Raw genomic sequence first — 22,299 nt, 5'->3', positions numbered from 1 at the left:
ACCCCGTCTCTACAAAAAATACAAAAATTAGCCAGGCGTGGTGGTGCAGGCCTGTAGTCTCAGCTACTCGGGAAGCTGAGGTGGGCGCCTCACTTGAGCCCGAGAATTTGTAGTGAGCCAAGATTGCACCAACCTAGGCGACAGCATGATACTCTGTTTAAAAAAAAAAAAAAAAATCAACATGACACAAAACCCTGTGTGTGATTTGTTATTGTTGTTGTTGTTGGGTTTTTTGGTTTTGTTTTTTTGAGACGGTCTCACTCTGTCACCCAGGCTGGAGTGCAGCGGCATGATCTCAGCTCACTGCAACCTCCGCCTGCCGGGCTCAAGCGATGCTCTCACCTCAGCCTCCCGAGTAGCTGAGACGACAGGCATGAACCATCTTGTCCAGCTAATTTTTGTAATTTCTGTAGAGGCGGGGTCTCACTTTGTTCCCCAGGCTGATCTCAAACTTCTCAGCTCAAGTGATCTGCCTGCCTTGGCCTCTAGTTGCATTTCTTCTGTGAAATAAAAGGCAAGTTTTTCTGTAGAGAAGGAGCTGTGGAGGTGGTAGGACAAGGGGCATGAGTGCGGAGAAGGTTTGAAGATCCTTTATGTGCAATGGGAGAGGAAGATTAGAGGGAACTCAAGAAGACATGGCATGTCTTCCAGCTAAATGTGGAGCCCAGTATCTCCAATGTGTACTGCTGTGTAACCACAGCCTGGAGACAAGAGCAGAGAAGGCAAAATTGTTCTTTTGATTCATCAATGAATGACCACTATTGCTCCCTAGAATAACATTGTAGGCCTTTCAAATTAAGTTCCTATTTACCTTACTTATTTACTTCCCAACGTTATCAAGTTCCTTTTTCTTCCTTAAACATCTTTATACCTCGGCTTTGTGAGTGCTCTTCCCTTTGCATTCTCAACCTTCCCCTGGCTAACTTTTGTTTGCTGTTAAAGACACAACTCATATATATAATATAAATATATATATTTAAATATAAATATAAACATATATAAATATAAATATAAATATATATATATATATATTTTAAGATAGAGCCTTGCTCTGTCACCCAGGCTGCAGTGCAGTGCCATGATCTTGGCTCACTGCAACCTCAGCCTCCCAGATTCAAGCTATTCTCATGCCTCAGCCTCTCAAGTAGCTGGGATTGCAGGCGTGCACCACCAACACGCTGGCTAATTTTTTTTTTTTTTTTTTTGTATTTTTAGTAGAGATGGGTTTTCACCATGTTGCCCATGCTGGTCTTGAACTGGCCTCAAGTGGTCTGCCCGCCTTGCCCTCCCAAAGTGCAGGGATTACAGGCAGGAGTTACCGTGCCTGGCTTCAAATGTTATATTTTTAAAATAGTGGCCCAGGCTGGGTTGCAGTGAGGCAGACGTTGCAGTGAGTGGAGTTTGCTCCACTGCACTCCAGCCTAGGTGACAGAATGAGACTCCGTCTCAAAGAAAGAAAGAAAAGAGGGAGGGAGGGAGCGAAGGAAGGAAAGGAAGAAGGAAGGAAGGAAAGGAAGAAGGAAGGAAGGAAGGAAGGAATCCTGAATACTATAAACAAGATTCTTCTATGAATGTATTCTTTAGAATGATCTAAATATGTGGCTGGGCATGGTGACTCACGCCTATAATCCCAGCACTTTGGGAGGCCAAGGCGGGTGGATCATTTGAGGTCAGGAGTTCGAAACCAGCCTGGCCAACATGGTGAAACCCTGTCTCTACTAAAAATACAAACATCAGCTGGGTATGGTGGTGTGCGCCTGTAATCCCAGCTACTCTGGAGGCTGAGGCAGGAGGCAGAGGTTGCGGTGAGCTGAGATTGCGCCACTGCACTCCAGTCTGGGCAACAGAGTGAGACCCTGTCTCAAAAACAAAAACAAACAAACAAAAAAGAATGATCTAAATATTTTTAGATCATCGTAAAGACTATGTTAGATTAATACAATTAATTAAAAAAGATGATTATGGTCTCTGTTTAATACCAGCATAGGTGTAAACCTTGTCAGTGAATATTACATAATTGATACCTCTCAAAAACATTTGTCAGATAAATGTTTCCACATCATTACCATTGTTAAAAGAGAAACTAAGGCACAGTAAAATCTTAAAATGTTTATTTGAGCAGACAGTGATTCATGAATCAGTTTGGGACTCTGTTAAAGGCGCACCAAAGAAAGGCTTTTATAGGGTGAATGTGGAAGCGTGGCAAATAAAATACACTGAGTTGGGTTTTGGTTTGCTTCTGTAGGAACCCAGGGTGCTGGAGCAGCCTCAGTCTAATGGCCTGTCTATTAATTATTTTAACATCATAAAATAATGTATATCATGTTGCAAAATAAAGCTTTTAGAAGGTTTCCAAATACAATAAAAACCAAATTATTAGGGTACATAGAATTCTATTTGTGGGTTAGAGTCTATTTTTATTTTTACTATTTATTTATTTTTGAGATAGGGTCCTGCTCTGTCGCCTAGGCTGGAGTGCAGTGGCACAATCATGGCTCACTGCAACCTCCCTGTCCAGGGCTCAAGCGATCCTCCCACCTCAGCCTCCAGAGTAGCTGAGACCACAGGTTCATGGTACCATGCCCAGCTTATCTTAGTATTTTTTGTAGAGATGGCATTTTGCCTAGGTTGATTTTGAACTCTTGAGCTTAAGTGATCCTCCCACCTCAGCCTACAGAAGTGCTGAGATCAGAGGTGTGAGCTACCACACCTGGCTAGAGTCTATTTTTATATTGTATATTTATATTTATGTATTTTTTATTTTAAACAATATTTTATAGTATAAATAAATAAAAATATTTTATTTTATAAAGTGGTGCATGCTCCTAATCCCAGCTTCATTAAGGAGACTGAGATGGGAGGAACACTTGAGCCCAGGAGTTTGAGACCAGCCAGAGCAACATAGCCAGAGACCCTGTCTCTAAAAGCAAAAAAGAAAAAAAAAGCCCTTTTCCAAGTTATTACGCACTCTGAATAATTAATATTTAAAACTGTTGGCCAGGCGCGGTGGCTCACGCCTGTAATCCCAGCACTTTGGGAGGCCGAGGCGGGGCGGATCACGAGATCAGCAGAACGGCGTGAACCCAGAAGGCAGAGCTTGCAGTGAGCTGAGATCGGGCCACTGCACTCCAGCCTGGGCGACAGAGCGAGACTCCGTCTCAAAAAAAAAAAAAAAAAAAAAAGAAAGAAAACTGCTGCAGAAACTTTCACCTTGTGAATGTGTAAGGGTTTACTAAATCATGCCTATTCCATTGTTCTTATAAAAATAGAGCCATAGACATTTTAGTTTATACCTGAAAAATATTTTCAATACTTTGAATTGGTTCTCTAGTATAGATTTCCAGGCATGGAATTATTTACTCAAACTGCGTGAACATTTTAGTCTTTGAATATAAATTGACAAATTATTTTCTTTTTTATTTTTTGAGACGGAGTCTTGCTCTGTTGCCCAGGCTGGAGTGCAGTGGCACAATCTCTGCTCACTGCAACCTCTGCCTCCCAGGACTGATTTACATAATCAGTCCTTATGGAAATAACAAACTTGTTTCAAGTTTATTATAAACAAAAATGAATCTAGAAATTCTGTTAATTTATAAGCATCTAATGAGCTGTATTATAATGTAGAGTTATCCAAGACTCAATTTTATGCAAGTTAAAATAATAAATGAAGGGTAGCAAATTAGAGAGCCTATAACTTTTGAGCATGTATTCTATTGCTGCTTCAGCAAAGTACCACAAACCTAATTAGTGGCTTAAAACAAGATACATTTATTAATTTAGAGTTCTGGAGGTTAGAAGTCTAAAATTGTTTTCATGTCTGAGTTTCTTCTGGAGGCTGTAGAAGAGAATCAGTTTCCATGACTTTTCCAGCTTCTATAGGCTTTCTGCATTCCTTGGCTCATGGCCCTGGCATCCCTCTGACATCTATTATACTGGCATATTTTCTTGTCTTGGACACTCCAGCCTCCCTCTTATAAAGACCCCTCTGATTACATTGGACCTAGAGGATAATCCAGCATAATCTTCCCATAGTAAGATTATCCTGGATAATTTAATCACATTGGCAAAATCCCTTTTGCTCTGTAAAGTAACATATTCACAGGTTTTGGGGATTAGGACATGGACATCTTTTATTCTACCTACCACAAAACATAGATCTAAATTTGTTTAGAAATGGAGAACCTCGAGCCTCACCTCAGGCCAAATGAATCATGAACTGTATTTTGACAAGATCCCTATGTGATTCTATGAACACTTAAAATTTGAGAAGTACTATCTTTCTTTTTTATTTTTTTTTTGAGACAGAGTTTTGCTCTGTTGCCCCCAGGCTGGAGTGCAATGGTGCAATCTCGGCTCACTGCAACCTCTGCCTCCCGGGTTCAAACCATTCTCCTGCCTCAGCCTTCTGAGCAGCTGGGATTACTGGCATGTGCCACCACGCCCAGCTAATTTTTGTATTTTGGGTAGAGACAGAGTTTCTCCATGTTGATCAGGCTGGCCTCGAACTCCCGACCTCAGGTGATCCGCCTGCCTCAGCCTCCCAAAGTGCTGGGATTACAGGTGTGAGCCACCTCTCCAGGCCTGAGAAGTACTATCTTTCAATAAAATCAGAAGATACAGTTAAGCAAAAAGAAAATAAAGCATGGTCACAATACCCATCCAACTAGTGATAAACCCTCTTAGCATTTTGGCATTTATTTATTTCCAAAAGTGGGACATTCTGAACATAATGTTTTGCAACCCTCTTTTTTCACAATGCATTGTGCATGTGTAAACATGTCAACAAATACACTTCAAGATAATTTTATTTTGTTTAATTAATTAATTAATATATATTTTTTGAGACAGAGTCTCCCTCTGCCGCCCAGGCTGGAGTGCAGTGGCACGATCTCGGCTCACTGCAACCTCTGCCTCCTGGGTTCCAGCAATTCTCCTGCCTCAGCCTCCCGAGTAGCTGGGATTACAGGCGCCTGCCACAAAGCCCAGCTAAATTTCTGTATTTTTAGTAGAGACAGGGTTTCACCATGTTGGCCAGGCTGGTCTCGATCTCCTGACCTCCAGCAATCCACACGCCCCGGCCTCCCAAAGTGCTGGAATTACAGGCATGAGACACTGCGCCCGGCCTATTTATTTTTTCTTGAGATGGAGTCTCACTCTGTCGCTTAGGCTGGAGTGCAGTGGTGCGAACTCGGCTCACTGCAACCTCCGCCTCCTGGCCTCAAGCGATTCTTCTATCTCAGTCTCCTGAGTAGCTGGGATTACAAGCGCATGCCACCACGCCAGGCTAATTTTTGTAGTTTCAGTAGAGACAGGGTTTCACCATGTTGGCCAAGCTGGTCTTGAACTCCTGACCTCAGGTGACCTGTCCGTCTTGGTCTCCCAAAGTGCTGTGATTACAGGTGTGAGCCACTGTGCCCGACCTCAACATAATTTTAAATGGTCAATTTGTATTTTATTATGTATGGATGTATTGTGATTTAATCATTTGTGTCATTGGTGGTTGTTTAGGTAATTTTATCTTTTTACTTTAAAAAACAGCCCTTGTGTGATCGACATTCTCAGAATGCAGAGCTTGGTTCAGATCCTAACATGGCCTTTTACTAGCTGTTTGACGTTAGGTGGGCTACTTGACTTCTCTGTGCTTCAGTTTCTTCATCTGTGAAGTGGACATAAAGAAAATACCTACCTCATAAGGGTTGTTCTGAGGATTAAAATAGATAATTCCCATAAAGATCTTAAAACCGTACCTGGAATATTCTAAATTAGCAATAAAGGTTTTCTATTATTAATATTTTTGAACACTCTGCTATTTCCTTACAACTTCTTTTACTATTATTATTATTATTTTGAGACGGAGTTTCGCTCTTATTGCCCAGGCTGGAGTGCAATGGCGCGATCTCGCCTCACTGCAACCTTTGCCCCCAGGGTTCAAGCGATTCTTCTACCTCAGCCTCCCGAGTAGCTGGGATTACAGGGGTGCACCATCATGCCCAGCTAATTTTTTATATTTTTAGTAGAGATGGGGTTTCTCCTTGTTGGTCAAGCTGGTCTCCAACTCCTGACCTAAGGTGATCTGCCCGCCTCGGCCTCCCAAAGTGCTGGGATTACAGGCGTGAGCCACTGTGCCTGGCCTTACTATTATTATTTTTAAGAAATATATAGTTGGTGTGTATTTTTAATTAATTAATTTATTTATTTTGAGACGGAGTCTATTTATTTATTTATTTATTTATTTATTTATTTATTTATTTATTTTGAGACAGAGTCTCGCTCTGTTGCCCAGGCTGGAGTGCAGTGGAGCAATCTTGGCTCACTGCAACCTTTGCCTCCAGGGTTCAAGCGATTCCCCTGCCTCAGCCTCCTGAGTAGCTGGGATTACAGGCGCCCGCCACCGCGCCAGGCTAATTACTGTATTTTTAGTAGAGACAAGGTTTCATCATGTTGGCCAGGCTGGTCTCGAACTTCTGACTTCGTGATCCGGCCGCCTCGGCCTCCCAAAGTGCCTAGATTACAGGTGTGAGCTACTGTGCCCACCCCTTATTATTTTTGAAATGGGTGTGTGTGTGTGTGTGTGTGTGAACTCTCTATATGTCCCAGGTTGGGTTCGAATTCCTGGGCTCAAGTGATCCTCCTGCTTCCATATCTGGAGTAGCTGGGACTACGAGTAAGTTCTCTTTTTAAGGATAAGAAAATTTAGGTGACTATGCTAGCTTTTAGCAGAGGCAAGCAGAACTGGATTTATGTCCTTTTACATTTTTCCACTCTTGCTATTACTCAGGAGTAAGCGCCAAGCAATTTGGGTAACTTAAAAAATAAATATTTGCGGGAGGGAGGGTGGACTGATGGGAGTAAGATTCTTTAAATAACTCTTCTCTGCTGTGACGGATCCGCTACTGATATCTAGAATAGAAAGCGTGAAATGGTTCCGATTGAAGCTTCAATCAACCCGGGAAACAATTGAGCTCCCTGGGAGTCGGAGAAACCAGACCTATGGTTTCCATGGTGACAGATCCGGCTAGTCCGGACTCCTGGCTCTTTATACTGCGCAAGCGCACACAACTGATTTGGATACCCCGCGCCTTTTGGTTCGAAGAGAAAGCCCCTCCTTCCCCTTCCCGCCGTTCGCCTATCGCCTTCTCTCTCTGCCGGTCGCATGCGCGCTGGTCTCCTGTGACGTAGTTTTCGCGCGTCCGCGTCGTTTGGAGCTGCGACGCCAAACATGGCGTGTTCCTAGAAGCCGCTTTCGGCATCAGTAGGCGGCGGCGTGGGGTCTGGCAGCGTGGGGAGCGGGACCAACCGACGCCACTTCGTGTTGGGAAGTGGGAGCGGGAGGGCCGGGCAATTCCCGACCGAACCAAACGGTGAGGCCCCGGCCCGAGAGCCACAGAGCGCGCGGGAGTGGAAGGGAGTGGGTTGGGCACCCGAGTCCCGAGAGGCGAGGGAGGAAAAGTGGGGCTACCAGGAGATGAGGGATAACGGTAGCGAGGCAAGGGCGGCCTGCAGACTTGTCTGTTTGCGCAACCTTAGGAACCCGGGGAACTGGGGGCTGGCCGAGGCAGCCCGGGAGTGGGCAGCATGGTAGTGGAGTAATCAGGGTGCGGGGTGGGAGGGACCGTATGCTAGGCTGAGCAGAGGCGAGTGTACCCATCGTGACCGCGGTTGCGGACCTGGGTGATGCATTTGCCCTTGGGGGATAGGTGGTGCAAATTTTGAGATAAAGTGGTTATCTCGAGTATAAGACCGTTGTGCATTGTTACTGCGCACGCGACCTTGTTGCTAATAGCAATAGTGTGATAGCTTTAAACATTAGACCCTTACATGCTTTTAATGAAAAAGTGAAGGTAGTTGTCCGTTTATAGAGAGGAGCTTCATGGAGAGGTATGGCCGCCAATTCTCAAGCTCAGCGACTCCTGCAGATTTATATTTGGGGGTATTTGTGATTCAGCAAAACTACTTTTGCTTATTACGTGTGTCATTTTTTCTTTATTATTTTGTGACATGTTGGTGAATGAGAGAAGTACTATCTGAAAGTGATTTGACTAAATAGCAAGGACTGGTAAATTACCTACTAGTGCCAAGGTTGCAGTTGACATACCTCCTCCCCTCCATAATTTAAACGAGCTCAGTTGTAGCGCGGTAGTGCCCTTCAGATTTCGGTTATTCTTCAGAAGGAGGAATAGTTTGTAGCCGTAATGCTTTTCCCCCTCCTGGGATAGGAATTTTCTTTCTCCATTTTCATGTTATTTCAAACTTCTCTGTTCAGTAGAGGAGCTTCAGATTAAGGGCAGGGTGACTCTTCTATAGGAGACATCCATTGCATGACACATATTACATCTTTCATCACTGAGGAAAATTTCGGTGAAAGTAGAAACATTTTCCCTTTTGGTTATGATAGGACTGGTATTTTCTCTGTTTCTGCAGTAACCTAGCACAGGGTATAGTAGAAACAATTAATTATAGTGGTGGCTTGTGGCCATGTATTATAGTCTCAGGGTAGGAGGATGGTCTCCGCCCTAGTTGAACTTCTAAGGCCAAAGAGAATTTTCACCACAAACACATTTGGCCGTGGTAATGTTAGAGGTTTTAAACAAATATGTAAAGATTATCTGATCATTAATAGAACAATCTTCAGATTTTATGATGTTCGAATATATTTGCATTTGGAATCAAACCAGAATGCAGCATGATCCTTGTAGGCATGTGGCTATTGAATACACTGAAGATTTTTCCAGAAACAAAATTTTTTTTTCCCAGCAATAAAAATATTCAAATTTTGGGTAAGGTAATGTTTGATTATTTGGATTTTGACCTTTGTGTTATATATTTGTACCTGTGTGTGTGTATGTATGTAACCTCACTTCTAATTTAGTGTTATTGATGGTAATATTTTTTCCTTTCTTTATCAGCTTCAAATAGGGACTGTTAATTTCAGAGCATTTAAGGAATGGCAAAACACATTTAGTGCTGGTGTGAGTCTGTAGTGTCTTTGGTTTGCTGACTATCAGACTGATTACAGATAAGTCCACAGTTATAAGCTTTGTAGAGCTTAAGTTGCATCAGTGTTCTTTACCCTTGCTACTCAAATTGTGGTATATAGCATCACCTGGGAGTTTATTAGAAATGCATGATCTCAGGCTCAATCCAGAGCTGCTGAATCAAAATCTGCAATTTTAACAAGTTATCTAGATGAAAGGAATGTTCAATAAATCTTGAGATGCACTACTTTGGTTGGTAACAGTTGAGGAACACTGAGGTAATGCACAAACCGGTATAAAAATTTATAGCATCACTTATTTTAATCTGAGGTGATCTTATGCTGATTATCCAGTCTGATGAAACTGAGGCCCAGAAAGGTAAGTGCCTTGCATAACGTCACACATACCTAGATTTATAACCCAGATTCCACCTCATTCCAGTGCTTTTCTTTTGCTGGTTACTGTCAGAGCTTGTTATATTAAAAACGGACTAAAATTCATGAATCACAGTTAGGGGTTCATTCAATAACAAACGTCTATTGGGTACTGTACAGGCAGCCTAACAATCCTGTGTGTCCCTGCTAACTGCTCCTGTTTATCATGGTGGCTATTAACCCACCACCTTTCCTCTTTATTTTTTTTGAGGCGGGGTCTCACTGTCACCTAGGCTGGAGTGCAGTGGCGTGATCTCTGCTCACTGCATCTTCCGCCTCCCGGGTTCAAGCGGTTCTCCTGCCTCAGCCTCCAGAGTAACTAGGATTACAGGCGCCTGCCACCAAGCCTGGCTAATTTTTGTATTTTTAGTAGACAGGGTTTCACCATTTTGGCCAGACTGGCCTTGAACTCCTGACCTCCCTGAACTCCACCCACCTTGGCCTCCCAAAGTGCTGGGATTACATGAGTGAGCCCGGCCCCGTCTTTACTTTTTTTTTTTTTTTTTTTTTGAGATGGAGTTCTGCTCTTTTTGCCCAGGCTGGAGTGCAGTGGCGCGATCTCAACTCACTGCAACCTCCGCCTGCTGGGTTCAAGTGATTCTCCTGCCTCAGCCTCCTGAGTAGCTGGGATTACCGGCATGCGCCGCCATGCCCAGCTAATTTTGTATTTTTAGTAGAGACGGGGTTTCTCCATGTTTGTCAGGCTGGTCTCGAACTCTCGACCTCAGGTGATCCCCCTGCCTCAGCCTCCCAAAGTGCTGGGATTACAGGCTTAAGCCACCACGCCCGGCCCCCTCTTTACTCTTTACTGGATAAAGTTCCCTTCTGCTTCATAGAGGAAATGAAATACATTGAGTGGGAACTTCATTGCTTTCTGTTCTGTTTCACCTGCAAACATGAAGACCTCTATCTGTCCATCTCTAATGATATTCTGAGTTTTTTCTCCTTATGGGCAATATTTCCTTCATGTGTTTGCTAGGGCCGCCACAGCAAAATACCTTATATTGGGTAGCTTAAACAAGAGAATTTTTTTTCTCACAGTTCTGGAGGGTGGAAGTCTAAGATCAAGGTGCAGATAAGATTGGTTTCCTGAAAGACCTCCATCCTTGGCTTGCAGATGGCCACCTTCTTGCTGCCTTTTCTCGTGGTCATCCTGTGTGTACATGCACCTCTGCTGTATCTTTTTGTTTTCTTTTTCTTTCTTTCTTTCTTTTTTTTTTTTGAGACGGGGCCTCGCTCTTGTCTCCCAGGCTGGAGTGCAGTGGCCCGCTCTCAGGTCACTGCAACCTCTGCCTTCCCGGTTCAAGCGATTCTCCTGCCTCAGCCTCCTGAGTAGTTGGGATTACAGGTGCTCACCACCACGCCCGGCTAATTTTTATATTTTTAGTAGAGACGGGTTTCACCATGTTGTCCAGGCTGGTCTCAAACTCCTGACCTCAGGTGATCTGCCCGCCTCAGCCTCCCAAAGTACTGGGATTACAGGCGTGAGCCACTGCACTGGCCTGCTGTTTCTTTTTCTTATAATGGCATCAGTTATATTGGTTTAGGGCCCTACCCTAACAACCTCATCTTATCTTAATCACCTTAAAAATTTTATCTCCAAATACTGAGGGTTCGGGGGTTAGGGCTTCAACATGAATTTTTAAGGAACAGAGTTCAATCCATAACATTCAGTTACTCCTTTTTCAACTAGTACTAACTTAACAAGGATTGAAGCATACCCAAGTCTCTTATTATCTTTTTTTTTTAAATTTTTTTTTTGAGACAGAGTACTCACTCTGTTTCTCAGGCTTGAGTGCAGTGGTGCTATCTTGGCTCACTGCAACTTCTGCCTCCCAGGCTCAAGGGATCCCTCCACCTCAGCCTCTCTGGTGGCTGGGACCACAGGTGAGGCGCAGGCCACCATGCTTGGCTAATTTTTGAATTTTGTTTTGTAGAGATGGGGTTTTGCCACATTGCCCAGGCTTGTCTCAAACTCCTGGGTTCAAGCGATCCGCTGGCCTTGGCCTCCTGAAGTGTATTGGAATTATATGGGTGAGCCACCGTGCCTGGCCTCAAATCAAGTCTTATCTGAAATATACGCTCCTTACCTTAGATTCTGAGATTCCTCTTCAGCTTTATCTATAATTATTTTTCTTAGTTTTTTTTTTTTTTCTCCTTTTTTTAAGAGACAAGGTCTCTTGTTACCTAGGCTGGCCTCAAACTTCAGGGCTCAAGTGATCCTGCCACTTCAATCTCATGAGTAGCTGGTACTACTTGTGTGTGCCACCATGCCCAGCTTATTTCCTTTAAGTTTCTTGAAAGAATTCTCTATATTCATTTTCTTCACCTCCTTATTGGTTAATTTTTTTTTTTTTTTGGTATTTTGAAGGCTGACAGTCCATAATAGTGGTGATCACCATTGATATCTTTGTTGCTAAATCTAATGGAATCTGTTTAATCATTTGCCATTTTAACTACTTGTTCGTTCTTGAAATTTTCTTCTTATACTTCTGGGACACCATATTTTCCTTATTTCCTTCTTAGGTTTTAGCCAGTCTTTCCGTGGTTATTTTTCTCTTTTCTGTGACCACTTTAGATGTTTGACTCTGAGGCACTACCCTGCTGTCTTCTGAAAACCTTCAGATAAAAATCCAAACTACGTAGTTTAGGAAATAAGGACTTCAATGCACACTCTTCATGAATGGTCTCATTTGTGGTGACTTCAACTATTGCCTCTATTTTGATGACTCCCAAATCTGGCTTTTTAGCACAGGTCTCTCTTCAACGCTGACATATGTAGTTGTCTTAAAATACTTGACATTCATGTCAAAAACGTTGTGTATTTCAACCTTCCTGACATTGTTTTCCTCCTATGAGCCATGTAGGCACCAATCAGTTGGAAAAGCCCAAAATCTTAATTCTTTCCCTTTATTAACTTATGTGTAACCCCTCCTCCAACTCTCCAACTATCTAATTATTTTATTTCCAACTCTCCAACTAGCCATTATTTATTTATTTATTTCTGAGACAGAATTTCACTCGTAGCCCAGGCTAAAGTGCAATGGTGCGATCTCGTCTCACCGCAACCTCTGCCTCCCAAGTTCGAGTGATTCTCCTGCTGCAGCTTTCCGAGTAGCTGGGATTACAGGCATGCACTACCATGCCCACGCCTGCCTAGTTTTTTTTTTTTTTCTTTGAGAGAGAGTTTCACTCTTATTGACCAAGCTGGAGTGCAGTGGCACCATCTCGGCTCACTGCGACCTCCGCCTTCTGGGTTCAAGTGATTCTTCTGCCTCAGCCTCCTGAGTAGCTGGGATTACAGACATGCGCCACCATGCCTGGCTAATTTTGTATTTTTAGTAGAGTATGTTGGTCAGGCTGATCTCAAACTCCTGACCTCAGGTGATCCACCTGCCTCGGCCTCCTAAAGTATTGGGATTACAGGCATGAGCCACTGCACCCAGCCAACACATATAGCATATAGTTTAAAATGTAAGTGTTTCCAGTACAGTAAGCTATTAACAGTATAGTGCTATGGACAGCATTCATATAGTTAATAGCATTATGCAGAAAAATTAAGGATATCGGGAACATAGAGATTCTTGGTTGAGGAGTGAGCCCTTTTAGATTGGCAGTTAGTGGAGACCTCTTTAAATAGAGGACAACTTGAGCAGAATGGAATGCTGTCAAAGAGCAAGACATGCTTTTATCTAGAGACCAGAGCTTTCCAGCCAGAGGGAACAAATTGTACAAGGGATAAGATACATTTTATACATATTTCACTAAAGATGTTCACGTATTGTCTCCAAGTCTCTGTTAATATAGATAACTAGGTCGTGCAGACAACCTAGTCTTTTGTCTCCTTATTCTTATATGCCTGTGCAGGGGTTTCTGTGATTATAGCACCAGGTGTGAAACTGCTGGGTCATAGAAGATACAGTCACGAGTTGCTTAAGGCTGGGATACATCCTGAGAAATGGGTCGTTAGGCAATTTTGTTGTTCTATGAACATCATATGAACAAACCTAGATGGTACAGCCTATTATACACCTGGGCTATGTGGTATATAGCTTATTGTATCTAGGCTATAAGCCTGTACAGCATGTTACTGCACTGAGTACTGTAAGCAGTTGTCACAAAATGGTAAGTATTTGTGTGTTTAAACGTATCTAAACTTAGAAAGGTACTGTAAAAATACAGTGTAGAAGTAAAAAATGGTACATCTGTATAGGGCACTTACCTTGAATGGAGCTTGGAGGACTGGAAATTGGTTTGGATGAATCAGTGAGTGAGTGGTGAGTGAAAGTGAAGGCCTAGGGCATTATTGTTCACTTAGGCTAAAATAAATTTATTAAGAAATTTTTTTCTTCAATAATCTTAGCTTATTGTAACTTTTAGTTTATAAACTTTTTGTCTCTGTTGCAGTAACACTTAGCTTAAAACACAAATACATTGTGTAGTTCTACGTTGTTTAAAACAGACGCAAACACACACATTAACTCAGGTACACACAAGGTCAGGATCATCAATATCTCTGTCTTCCACCTCCACATCTTGTCTCACTGGAAGGTCTTCGGGAGCAGTAACATTCATGGAGCTGTCATCTTCTATGATAGCAATGACTTCTTCTGAATTATCTCCTGAAGGACCTGTCTGAGGCTGTTTTACAGTTAACTTTTTTTTTAATAGGAGTAGTACATTGTAAAATTATGATAAGAAGTATAGTAGTGGGGCTTGGTGGCTCACTTCTGTAATCCCAGGGTTTAGGGAAGCTGAGGTGGGAGGATTGCTTGAGGTCTGGGGTTTGAAATCAGCCAGGGCAACATAGCCAGACCCCATCTCTACAAAAAGTAAAAAAATTAGCATGGCATGATGGCTCATCCCTGTAGTGCCAAGTCTCAACTATTCAGGAGGCTGAGGTGGAATGACTGCTTGAGCCCAAGAGTTCAACGTTGTAGTGAATTATGATGCCAGCATTGCTCTCTACCTCAGGTGACAGAGATCCTAACTCTTAAAAAAAGTAGGCTGGGCGTGGTGGCTCATGCCTGTAATCTTAGCACTTCGGGAGGCCAAGGCGGGTGGATCACGGAGTCAGGAGATTGAGACCAGCCTGGCCAACATGGTGATACCCTGTTTCTACTAAAAAAATACAAAAATTAGCCAGGCATGGTGGCACACATCTGTAATCCCAGCTACTTGGGAGGCTGAGGCAGGAGAATTGCTTGAACCCGGGCGATGGAGGTTTCAGTGAACCAAGATCGTACCACTGCACTCCAGCCTGGGCAACAAGAGTGAAGCTCCATCTCAAAAAAAAAAAAAAAGTATAATGTAGTAAATGCATAAACCAGTAACATAGTTGCTTATTATCACTTTCAAGTGTTATGTACCGTACCTAATTGTATGTGCTCTGCTTTTATACAAATGGCAGTGCAGTAGGTTAGTTTACACCAGCATCACCACTAACATGTGAGTAATGTGATTTACTACGACTTAGGATGGCTATGATGTCACTATGTGATAGGAATTTTAAAGCTCCATTAAAATCTTACGGGATCACTGTCGTATATATGTGGTCCATATCTGACTGAAACTTTTTTTTTTTTTTGAGACAGGGTCTCACTCTGTCACCCAGGCTGGAGTGCAGTGGCACGATCGTGGCTCACTGCAGCCTTGACCTCCTGGGCTCAGGTGATTCTCCCATCTCAGCCTCCTGAGTAGCTGGGACTACAGGTGTGCCCCACCATGCCCAGCTAACTTTTTGTTTTTTTAGTAGTGATGGGGTTTCTCCATGTTGCCCAGGCTGGTCTCGAACTCCTGCACTCTAAGTGATCCACCCGCCTCAGCCTTCCAAAGTGTTGGATTACAGGCGTGAGCCGCGATTTTTATGTGGTGTGTGACCCTCTGTGTGTCCTGGTCATAGAATACACAAAATATATACTCACACTTAATTTCATTAGAGACAGCTAGATAGCTCTCCAAAGTTGTATTAATAGATATTCCCAGTAGCAGTGTTTAAGAGTTTCTGTTTCCATGCATTCTTGCCAGCATTGAATATTTTTGGACTTTGTAATTTTTGCTAGTCTGATGATCATAAAGTAGTTTTTCACTGTTTGGATTTTAAATCCCTGATAACCAGTAAGATAGCATCTCTTCTGATATTAATTAAACATTTAGCTCTTCTTTTCTATGTATTTTCTGCTTACACCCTTTGTTCACTTTTCTTATATATTTGTCTTGTTGATTCACAAGGGTTCCTTGTATATTCTGTATAATACACCTTTGTTTTAGTTATGTATTAATAACATTTCTTCTCTTAATCTTCACCTTGTTAACCTTGTGTAGGGTATCTTCAATGACTCCATCAATTTCAGTCTTCAGTTCTGATGTAGTATAATTCATTAGGCAGATAGGCTGTGAACTTGATGTATTTTTGTTCTTTCTCAAGTCTAAAGCTAAAAATTCCCAGTTAATTTCACTTGAGATATTAATGGACAGCACTGAACAAAAGTAAATGTGTTTAATCTTTTGGGAGTACTGGGTGGGGACAGGAGACTTGCATTTAAAGTTCTAGAAATGTCACTAATGAGCCTGTGACCTTAGAGAAGTCAGTTTATCTCCTTATCTTTTGGCCACAGTGTCTTGGTCAGTAAAACAAAATACTTAAACTGTGTAGAGAACTGATATGGGTGGCTCCAAGGTGATAGGAAAATTATATTTATTTACTTGTTAACTTATATGGACTCACAACTGAGAGAAAAATTATTTTAATGATAAAATGTAGAATAGTGATTAACTGTGGGATTATTACTTGGCATACAGCACATGCATGTTTGAACAAATGGGTTTTTATAAATACAATGACAGGCTGAGCTCTTTATAGCAAGAATGAGATTCTTATAAGATACAGCTTTATAGACAGTGATGTCTTCAACCAGTAAATGGAAACTACCAATCGAAGATGTCTATATTTGGAGAGAGGACTGATGATCTCTTACACTCAGCAAAAAGTTTTGCCTAACTGCTAGTTATAAATTATAGTCTGTTAAATTTAATCTAGGCTGTGTTGTTATCTCAATTCAGTGCCTTAATCAAAATCAGTTTTATAGCTTTTCCTTCCTATTTTTTTTCATATCAAAGAAGGAACTTTATTTATTTATTTTTTGAGATGGAATCTTGCTTGTTGCCCAGGCTGGAGTGCAGTGACACCATCTTGGCTCACTGCAACCTCCACCTCCTGGGTTCAAGCAATTCTCCTGCCTCAGCCTCCCTAGTAGCTGGGATTATAGGTGCCCACCACCATGCTCAGCTAATTTTTGTGTTTTTAGTAGAAATGGGGTTTCACCATGTTGGCCAGGCTGGTCTCAAACTCCTGACCTCAGGTGATCCGCCTGCCTCGGCCTCCAAAAGTGCTGGGATTACAGGTGTGAGCCACTGCCCAGCCAGAGAAGGACCTTTAAAAGCAATAAGCATAACTGCTGTTCCTTAGTGGGTTTTGTACAGACGTGTATTTTTGCTTTTCAGCTAAGGAGACGCCAGAGGGTGATGGTTGACAGTAGTTGGTACCTCACAGCTGGGCACTGATCAGGTAGGGGGTGTCAATATTGTTTAGGATAATGTATAACTTTTCTTATTAGGGGGAGATTAGTCACGGGGAACTCTTGTATATACCAAACAGGCAAGAGACTTATTGCAGTTTATCAGTGCCATTTTACTAAAAACTCCCGGTGAGACAGAAATACTCAAGTTTTTCGGACAGGTCTTCCTCTCACAGGTCTGCCTCCCCTGTCTATTGTCTTCTTACATACTTTATACTTCACCCATTTATTATTTGTTTCCCATTTATTTGTCTCCCCACTATAAAATATGCTTCACAAGGCTTGGATTTTTCTTTCATCTTTTTAGTTAATCGATGTATCTCAAGTGCCTAGACTAGTGTCTGGCATTTGCAGGTGTTCAGTATATATTTATTGAATTAATAAATATAGAAAAGCCTAATGATAAAGCAAGAAAATATCAGAAAGGGGATTGGAGAGCGCAGGATTAGAAAAAAGGGTGTTAGATATTCCCAGTGAAAAGTATTATTAAATTTTGTTGGCTTGATATGCTCCATTTCAGTATAGGAAGATACTGAATGGACTGTTCATACATTCATTCATTTTTTTCAGCCATTCAGCACACTATTTACTCTTGCAGTGTTTTTTGTAGATATTTCTGTCTTTACTCTGATAAAATTTGTATTCCATATTGTTGTTCTTGGACCTCTGTCTCTTAACTTTTCTGTCTTCTGTCTGAGAAATCATAATTTCTGTTACTGTTTAGTTTAGTTGATCATACATTTACTGAACATCCTTCACACTGTGCTAGGTAATGGCATTTATAGATGAGTAAGACATCATTCTTTCCTTTAAACAGTTCATGATTTGGAGATGAGATAGAAGTAAACAAGGAAGTAAGTAGAGCAATAGAAGTGTGTACTATGCAGAACAGTAGCATGGAGGAAGGAGCGCTTTACTGTCTACAGCAGTTAAAGATTTCCTCAGGAGGTGATGTCTACCATGAACAGCAACTTTAGTGATCTCTGTGTCCGTTAGCGGCCATTTTAAAAAGCATACATAAAAGTAGACAGAATTTTATGATGAACCCCCATCTAGCCATCATCCAGCTTTAACAATTATCAACTTCATTTCGTCTTACCTCCCACATACTTCTCTAGTTACACTGATAGATCTAGAAGCTTGGTCAGATTCAGGTTTGTTTGTTTGTTTTTTTGGCCAGCAGCCCTTAAGATTTTGGTTTCTCAAAATAATAAACTTCATTTCTTTAAGTTTTCTAATATACTCACTTTTCTATTTTGATTATTGTAGAACTCTTCCCCGGTCTTCACAGAAATTAATTTCTTTCTTGTCTTTGGCATATTGTATTTCTCTAGTTTGCTTTTGACTCTGGGCAGTTTAACAGTTTGCTTGTATTTCCTATCCATGATTCCCCAGTGATACATTTTCTGCCTCTTGTTCTTCTCTTTGTAGACTTGTGCTATAGATCATGATTTTTTTTCTGAGACATGGTCTCACTCTGTTGCCCAGACTGGAGTGCAGTGGTGTGAATATGGCTCACTGCAGCCTCAACCTCCTGGGCTCAAGTCATCCTCCTACCTCAGCTTTTTTTTTTTTTTTTTTTGAGATGGAGTCTTGCTCTGTCGCTCAGGCTGGAGTGCAGTGGCGCAATCTGAGCTCACTGCAAGCTCCGCCTCCCGGGTTCACGCCATTCTCCTGCCTCAGCCTCCCGAGTAGCTGGGACTACAGGTGCCCGCCACCACGCCCGGCTAATTTTTTGTATTTTTGGTAGAGACAGGGTTTCACCATGTTAGCCAAGATGGTCTTGATCTTGTGACCTCGTGATCCGCCCGCTGGGGCCTCCCAAAGTGCTGGGATTACGGGCGTGAGCCATCGCGCCTAGCTCAGCTTCTTTTTGAGAAGAAGTCTCTCTCTGTTGCCCAGGCTGAAGTGCAATGGCGTGATCTTGGCTCACTGCAACCTCTGCCTCCTGCCACCTCAGCTTCTTGAGTAGCTGGGACCATAGGTGCATGCCACCACACCTGGCTAAGGTTTTTTTTTTTTTAAATTTTTATTTTTTGTAGAGATGGGGTCTTGCCATGTTGCCCGGACTGCCAGGCTGGTGTTGAACTCCTAGGCTCAAGCAGTTCTCCTGCCTCTGCCTCCCAAATTGGTGGGATTACAGACATGAGCCACCACACCCAATCTGAATATTTGTTCTTATCTTAAATGTGGAATTATTGTAGTGAATCAGTAGGTGATTTTATTCCTTTACTCCTGTCACTCTTGTCTGTTCTTGTTCCATGGTTTCTCAGTCTCCTTTATGCTAGACATTGCCTTTATTATTATATTTTAAAAAATTACTTCATATTTACCTTGAGTAGAACTCAAAAACACATTCATGTCTTTACCTCAAATTTTCTTTTGGTAGAGTGATGCAATATCTAACTATAGAAGTAGAAGCAGTGCTGTAAGGAAGTTCTTAGGTGTCATATTTTGCCTCAAGGTGAGGTTTTTGTTTTTGTTTTGAATCTCATCTTTCTCGCATTGCATTACTCTCTAGGCTCCCATTCATTTCTTTCTCTCAGGAGCTCAGCATTCTTTGCTCTATCCTCCTGAACCCTGTAATCCCTGTTACATTTCCAGATGGTTGTCTTGCTCAAATGGTCATTGAGAATTCTAAAGTTCCTCGCTTCCTCCAACCCTCCTTGGGGGGAAAGGAACATACTCTTTGGAATGTGGTACTTCTTACCATCAGGTGGCACTGCAGACTATTCAATTTATTTTATTTTATTTTTTCAAGATGGAGTTTTGCTCTTGTTGCCCAGGCTGAAGTACAATGGTGCGATCTTGGCTCACTGCAACCTCCGCCTCCTGGGTTCAGGCGATTCTCCTGCCTCAGCCTCCCGAGTAGCTGGGATTACAGGCGAGCGCCACCATGCCTGGCTAATTTTTGCATTTTTAGTAGAGACAGGGTTTCACCATGTTGTTCAGGCTGGTCTCAAACTCCTGACCTCAGGTGATCCACCCGCCCCGGCCTCCTAAAGTGCTGGGATTGTAGGCGTGAGCCACCATGCCTGGCCAATTCAAATTATTTTTACAGCTTTAGGAATGATAGAAACAATAGTACATTATCTGGTAAAGAAAGAAGCAAGTTGCTGTGGGAACTGGTATGGAGAAGACTTAGAAATGAAAGTAAAGATACGATTGCTAACAAATACAAATGTATTTTCCTTTTATGTGATACAAGTGTACACAATATATAGAAGTGTATATAGTAGGTGGAGCCTAATGGAAAGTAAATAATACATTAGACTGTTTTGGTTAGTTTGATTTTTCCAAGACTGTTTAAGTATTTTAAACTATCGTCTTTATAAACACCAAATAGTAAGAACATTAAGTACCTAATAGTCATGACTATTTGGAGCTATACTGCTATTTGAGAATAAACAAAACATAAAACCCCTGCTGTTTGATTATAAGACTCAGAGTCCCCTGGGTGAGGAGAATTGACTCTTGGTAAACACTGCCTTCACAAATCCAGATAATATGACAAAATTGTTGCTTACCAGCTGGTCGTGGTGGCTCACGTCTGTAATCCCAGCACTTTGGGAGGCGAAGGCGGGTGGATCACCTGAGGTCAGGAGTTCAAGACCAGCCTACCCAACATGGTGAAACCCAGTTTCTACTAAAAACACAAAAATTAGCTGGGCGTGGTGGCGGGTACCTGTAATCCCAGCTACTTGGGAGGCTGAGGCAGGAGATTTGCTTGAACCCAGGAGGTGGAGCTTGCAGTGAGCTCAGATTGTGCCATAGTCTTCCAGCCTGGGCAACAAGAGTGAGACTCTGTCTCAAAACAAACAAACAAACAAACAAACTATTGCTTACTTACTTGTGCTACTGAAGACTAGGTTTGTAAACTTCCTCTCCTGAAATTTCATGAGAGTGCAGTTATTGACTACATTACCTACTTGATATGTGCTTAACAAGAGAAATACGTAATGATTTGCAGCTCTTTGAGAAGTTGGGATGTTTTTGGAGAAAGGAAGAGAAATAAAGCAAATATCTAATTCCTATGGAAATTTAAGCAGATGTAAAATGAAAACTCTTGGCCTTAAAAAATGTATTTTTTCATTATTAAAGTGTGTCGACTATAAGAATGATAACCGCTGGAGCTTTCTTAACACAACTATTGTTTATAATTTGATGTGTTTACTGCTTGTCTTTTTGTAGGTGTTTTTATTTTGTATAGTATTATATATATATTTTATATTTTAATTTTTATTTTTTATATATATTTCTCTAGTTACAAAACAGACTAAGAGAGAATATTTTTAAGTTATGATTGGTTTAGACAGGTTTAAACTTGTAGTTCAAAATGCACTTCTTTTTTCTTTCTGTTTTTTTTTTTTTTTTTTTTTGATACGGAGTTTTGCTCTTGATGCCCAGGCTGGAGCGCAATGGCGCGATCTCGGCTCACTGCAATTTCTGCCTCCCGGGTTCAAGCCATTCTCCTGCCTTAGCCTCCCGAGTAGCTGGGATTACAGGCGCCCGCCACCACACCTGGCTCATTTTTTTGTATTTTTAGTAGAGACAGAGTTCCACCACATTGGCCAGGCTGGTCTCGAGCTCCTTACCTCAGGTGATCCACCTGCCTCGGCATCCCAAAGTGCTGGGATTACAGACGTGAGCCACCGTGCCCTCCAGATGCATTTCTAACAAGCAGGAGTTTGCAGGTTTTTTGAAAACTCCAAGCAGAAGTTTGTAGGTCCTTTGAAACTCTTGAGTAGATTTGATGTTTTAGGAGTAGGGAAGAGAAAGCAAGCAAATAGCTTCTCTCCTTGATGTCACATATATTTTGTTGTGCGTTTTTTCCTCCCAAACAAACCAGTTTTTGACAGTCTGCATGAAGTGTCATAGGGCAGGTGTCCCCAGCCCTCAGGCCATGGACCAGTATCAGTCATTCCGTGGCCTGCTAGGAACTGGGCCACACTGCAGGAGGTGAGCAGTGGGTGGAGAGTGAGCATTACTACCTGAGGTCCACCTCCTGTCAGATCAGCAGCAGCATTAGATCCTCATAAAAGCACAAACCCTGTTGTGAACTGCACATGCAAAGGATCTAGGTTGCATACTCCTTATGAGAATCTCACTAATGCCTGATGATCTGTGGTGGAACAGTTTCATCCAGAAACCATCCCCCCCTGCCCTTTACCCCTCTTCCACTGCCCCGCCCCATCTGTGGAAAAATTGTCTTCCATGAAACCAGTCCCTGGTACCAAAAAGGTTGGGGGCTGGTGTCATAGGGAATACATCGGTAGCCCTGGTGGTTCTTTTAGCTGAAGGTATTTGGGAAAT

At 42.1% G+C, this 22,299-nt stretch overlaps 1 protein-coding gene across 9 annotated transcripts in view; it reads left to right on the top strand.

Moving 5' to 3' along the window:
- Positions 1 to 22,299, top strand: part of IPO11 (importin 11) — a 221,483-nt gene that overhangs the window by 1,760 nt on the left and 197,424 nt on the right. For 2 of the 9 annotated variants that reach the window (XM_063811217.1, XM_063811214.1), the window contains exon 1: positions 7,178 to 7,361. The exons of 5 other annotated variants lie outside the window; for them this stretch is intronic. The gene's annotated coding sequence lies outside the window, so the exon portion shown is untranslated. Of the gene's footprint in view, positions 1 to 7,144; positions 7,362 to 22,299 lie in introns of those variants that run through there. 2 more of the 9 variants (XM_517742.9, XM_063811216.1) reach the window with 2 other exon arrangements.

This window comes from Pan troglodytes, chromosome 4 (genome assembly GCF_028858775.2).
Source record: "Pan troglodytes isolate AG18354 chromosome 4, NHGRI_mPanTro3-v2.0_pri, whole genome shotgun sequence".
In the NCBI taxonomy this organism is placed as follows: domain Eukaryota; kingdom Metazoa; phylum Chordata; class Mammalia; order Primates; family Hominidae; genus Pan; species Pan troglodytes.
The sequence above is the reverse complement of the archived record's forward strand: the minus strand, read 5'-3'. Positions and strand labels throughout refer to the sequence as shown.